The sequence below is a fragment of the Mchenga conophoros genome, linkage group LG18 (genome assembly GCF_057382185.1).
Source record: "Mchenga conophoros isolate Kocher_MC1m ecotype Shallow Benthic linkage group LG18, M_conophoros_male_GT1.1, whole genome shotgun sequence".
In the NCBI taxonomy this organism is placed as follows: Eukaryota; Metazoa; Chordata; class Actinopteri; order Cichliformes; family Cichlidae; genus Mchenga; species Mchenga conophoros.
This window is the reverse complement of record NC_140543.1, coordinates 35174725-35179790: the sequence shown is the minus strand read 5'-3', so window position 1 is coordinate 35179790 and position 5066 is coordinate 35174725. Positions and strand designations below refer to the sequence as shown.

At 38.3% G+C, this 5066-nt stretch overlaps 1 long non-coding RNA gene across 1 annotated transcript; it reads left to right on the top strand.

Moving 5' to 3' along the window:
• On the top strand, positions 1 to 3821 carry LOC146554266 (uncharacterized). Its single transcript, XR_014889622.1, has 3 exons — positions 1 to 296; positions 794 to 848; positions 2286 to 3821. It is a non-coding gene; the product is annotated as an uncharacterized LOC146554266 (long non-coding RNA).
• Positions 3822 to 5066: the final 1245 nt, after the last annotated feature.

The following is a 5066-nucleotide window of genomic DNA, read 5'->3' as shown; positions in this document are numbered from 1 at the left end:
GTGCATCTTTTTGTTTGTTTGCTTTTGTGTGTTTGTGTTTTCTCTAATGGGCCTCAGATTAAGCCTCAGTTTGCTTAAATTTGGGTCTCAAAGAATCTTTTTTTATTCTGCCTGTACTCCCCACCCCTCTTCTTCTGTTGCTCAGGTTGAAGCAGAATTTGCCCGTCTTACATCTGTTGACCTGAAAGGGTTCCTTTTTGCTATGCTTGACCATTATGGAGAGGTTCGTGGAGCTGTACAAAATCAAGAGCGGCATGGGAGGGCTAACTAGGCTCATAAAATGCTTCGGTGATGATGTAAGTGTTCAACTGCGAAATCTAATCCTTTAAGTTTTAGGTTATCCAGTTCAACTGATGAACTCATTGAAAGAAGGCTGATGAGTAAAGTCTGTCATCATATTTCACAACTGGACATTTAGTGTGGTAACTTTTACTGTGTATATTGGTGGTAGGTTGGATATCATTGATTGATTGATTGATTGGTAATTTATTTCAACATGTGAACAATATACAAGTACATTTAGAAAAGAAATAAGAGAGAGAAAAAGATACTATACAAATTACATACAAAAAACCATTCTGATTAATTTACATGTTGAAAGGGAGTGGGAAGAAGTATACACTTATTTATCATATTCTACTTGAATGTCCTGATAAGCCTGATTCAAAATCTCCAATGATAATCATATATTGATGGAATTATGTATCAAAAGCTGTGAATTTGGAGCTGTCTGCATGCTTCATAAACACTGTTTAAAAAGTGTTTTTGTTTTCTTTTTGACTTCTTTGACCAGAGCCCTACACAAAGGAAGAGGACAGAGGACCTCACACACTCTCAAGACTGTGAAGGTTAGCATTGTTTATTTTAGTAAATTTAATAATGACAGCACCACAGTGGATTTTAAACTAAACAATAGATGCCACATGATAACATGTGTACTTCTTCCTCACCAAATGTATTATTACAAGATCTTTGACACTGGATTTGGTCTGGGTTTCAGAGAAACTAACTGGCAAGCTAGCATTGATATTATTAGTGTCTTGTGTTTATTCGTGTCTGCACCAGGGTCTTTGACATTTCGCTGCTGTACTGTTCACTTCAGCTTTACGTTTGATTTCTCACATTGTATATTGTAATGGCAGAGACATTAGGATATTTAAGGGGCTGCAGTGGCTGCTACAGCTGTGGGGGGCAATACTTCGTGAAGTGTCCTGGACCCTGGAAAAGAGACTGTGTAGACTGTGTAGACTGGGTACGCAATTAAAGGCAAGGCAAGGCAAGTTTATTTGTATAGCACAATTCAACAACAAGGTGATTCAAAGTGCTTTACAGAGACATTAGAAACAAGAACAAATAAAAAGCATGATTTAAAATTGAATAAAACAAGCAAATAAACTATAGCAAATAAAGGTTACTGGCCCAGAGTCATTGGGCAGCTGGGTAAAGGTGGATGTTGATATTCAGTGCCAATTATGCAACCTGTTCAGCCATGTCTATATGCTCTTTTTTTTTTTTTTTTAATGCTGTTAATATAGGGAGAAAAAATAAACTTGAATCAATAAACTGATTAAAGAAGCATGGTCTATGGAGCCACAATCTGATCCTGTAGTGTAGCTGCAGTTTGCACAGTTCATGTATTCTCAGACAGATTTGGTTTAGAGCACAGCCAATATTTAGCGTAAGTAGATTTAAATTTACACACACTGGTGATGGCAGCTACATTGTAGCCACAGCCACCCTGGGGCGCACTGACAGAGGCGAGGCTGCCGGACACTGGCACCACCGGGCCCTATGACCACCACCAGTAGGTAACAGGTGAAGTGTCTTGCCCAAGGACACAATGACTGAAACTGTCGGAGCTGGGGCTCGAACCGGCAACCTTCCGATGATAAGACGAACTGTCAACTCTTGAGCCACGATTCAGTCATCCACCCATGTGTGTGAATGACTGGATGTGTAAAGCGCTTTTGAGTCCTTAAGGTACTAATAAAGCGCTTTACAAATACAGGCCATTTACCATTTAAATGGAAAATTTTGTTTGAATTCTGCAATTGAAGACATGCTCAGTTATTTATGAACATGGTCTTTGTTTAAAGCAAGAAATGGATTTGTAACATGGGGGTGCATATCTCATTCTGAAAAAACTTTACTAATAAGTGTTACCCAAAGCCAATCAGCATCAGCCAAGGCATCAGTGTGGCTCTTCTTTGGAAAGACATGAATTCTTAAGCACGAGGGATATTGTGTAATTTTATTTTATTTTTTGTCTTTGAACCCTTTTATAGCCGACAGGTATTGAAGACACGTTTTCTAAGAGGATGAAAGTTGCCATTGTGATGGTGAAAGAAGAAGACATCATCGATGTGTTGGTTGTCGTTGAGGCGGCAGTAATCCTGTCTAATCTGAGGGATGTCTCAAGTGCCATTTCCATGCTGATGGGCCTTCTCTTTGCCCTCAACATAGACTATCCAACGGAACTTAAGGGCATCTTTGAAGTCATTCAGAACATCCTAATGAACATTGGTGGAAGGCAGTGCGTCTCACTAGTGCATGGTCTAAGAAACAGACTCTTGCAGAACGCCATGCAGAACTGTAATTGTATGCTCACAGCATACAATTGCCTTAGTGTTAAGGACAGTTTTTATTTTACTGTTTGTCTTTTTATTCTTGCAAGTTCTCATTCTCACTTTTGTATGTCACTAAATGACTACACTTTACATTCCAGATTAGACAATTACTCATTTGTTCATGGTTTAAGAAACTTACGTGAACAACAATATAATGGTGGACTCTGCAGATGCTTATCTCATCAAGTCAGTAGTTTTTCCTTTGTTTTGCAATTGAGCAGACTCAAACTAATGTTGCTGAAATATTCATATTATCAAATGTTTCAGAAGCATGCACTCATTTTCAGAGATATTGGCTCTGTGGAATTTGTTGCAATTGTTTTTGTTTTTTTTGGGGGGTTTTTTTCTTCTTTTTTTTTGCCTGTCCCATTTGGCTCTTATGCCATCAGAGTTGTTGTCTAAAGGCAAAGAAAGATGCCCAACGGATTTACTTTACCAAATTGACCATCCCAGCCTTGCCGTAATGGTCCATTTGATTCACCTTTTATTGTTCATTTTATTTTCACTTACTGAATACGGGACAGACTTGACTGGGGGAAAGAAGGGGAGAAAGAAAGAGGGAAAGAGAAACAGCTGAGAAGAGGGACGGGGGAGAAGGGCAAAAAACAAAAACCAACAGAACGGGCAGAGAAAAAAAGAAAAAAAAAAAAATGCAGCCCCGTCCTCCAGGGTGTGAAGCAGGTATGGAGGAGATCAAAACTCCAGACATCCAGAGGCCCCCAGAACACAAGAGACCAAGGAAGACCAACAGAGGGGCAGCCGCGCCACTGTCCCAGAAAGAGCTGAGGAGAGTCCCAGATGAGGGCTCACTCAGCAGCCGCGGAGCAGAAGCCAGGGGGGTTGCAGTGACGCGCCCGTGAGCTCCGCCGGCAGCCAGCCGTGCCTGAGTGACTGAGCCCCAGGCCCCAATTTGTTGCAATTGTAAACGAAGACAAATAGAAGAGTTTGATGTCTTAGTTGTTATAAACTGATCTTTACTGTCACTCATCAAAGGTTTTGTACTATTTTAATATTTCAAGTTTTGTGCTAACAGGTGTGACTGAGCACAATGAAGTTTAAAAATTTTGCAAATGTAAAGAATAACTTTTCTAAAATAGCAAGTGTCCCGTTGATACATTACAATAATGCAGACTTTATGTTGTTACTTCACAAGAATCACTACTGCTCCTAGAGTATTGGTCAGAATTTAATCTTCACCCAAACTGGGCTCAAGACCAAGTTCAAATTTATTGTTTCACAGGGAGCAACTTTTGAGTTTTGATGGATTGTGAGCCTGATGAGCTACGTCACTGATTTCTGTTTCTCAGATGACTAAGATGGCACAATAAATGTTGAATGTTGCATGCTCATGAGTAATTATCTTGTCATGTTCTTAAAACAAACTTTCTGCCTGAATTGATCAGATACACTTTAATGGAATCTGTGGGTTTTTATTTTTTTTCTGTAAACAACAGAAAATTTATTTAAAGGAATGTAGATATTTAAACCTGAACTCTAAGATAAGCCTAACAGGTAGTTTTGCTGAAATGGACGTTAGAAAGCTTAAAAAAGAAAAACTTAAGATGTTCAATACACATTTTTCTTTACATCCAGTCAGTCAACTCTGATAATTAAAATGAAACTGATTTACGAGTTCACTCAGCTACTTTAAGGAGCTCAGTTAATTAATAAACTTAAATCAACTTAGCTAACAGATTATGTTAAGCTGAAATAGATTCCTAAGTTAAAAGAACTACTAAAGTATTTGAATTAACTGAAAAACCCAAGTCAACTGAACTAGGACAAGAGTTTAAACAATAGATTATTTTAATTTAGCTGAAAGGGTTTTCCCAAGTAAAAATGACAATTAAAGGAGTTGAACTGGCTAACAAATCTCAGTCAACTAAACTAAGATGAAAGTTTAGACGACATGTGATTTTTCATCAACACAACATTTGGTTGTGTTACAAGAACAAACTCTATTTCTTGACTTAACTTAAAATTTTAAGGCAGCCCTTTACCTGATATTTTTAAGTTGAAACAAGTTATATTTTAGTGTGGTTTAAACTGTGAATATACTGCTGTGTATTGAAGTTCCTCTTGTTTTGCATAGAAATATACTATAATATATATAATATAATATAGTCGGCCTCTTGTGTAAAGGACACAGTGATGCTAAAGTCAGAAGCTGTGGTCAGTTCAGTCAGCCCAGGTTTCAGTATTCATGACATGCCTGAGGTAAAATTTGACCTCACTCCCCCTTAGTTAAAAGAAATAATGAAAGCGCATGAAAAAACTCCTGACTTAACTCTCTGTGCTTGCATTGGGATGGCTCTCAGGAAGGCATCAGTGCAGCACTGTACCAGTGACAGTGATGTAAGCTACTCATCATTGGTTTTGGGTCAAAAACTGCACCAAAGGCTAATTACCACCTCAATTCCTGAAAAGCAGGAAATATAT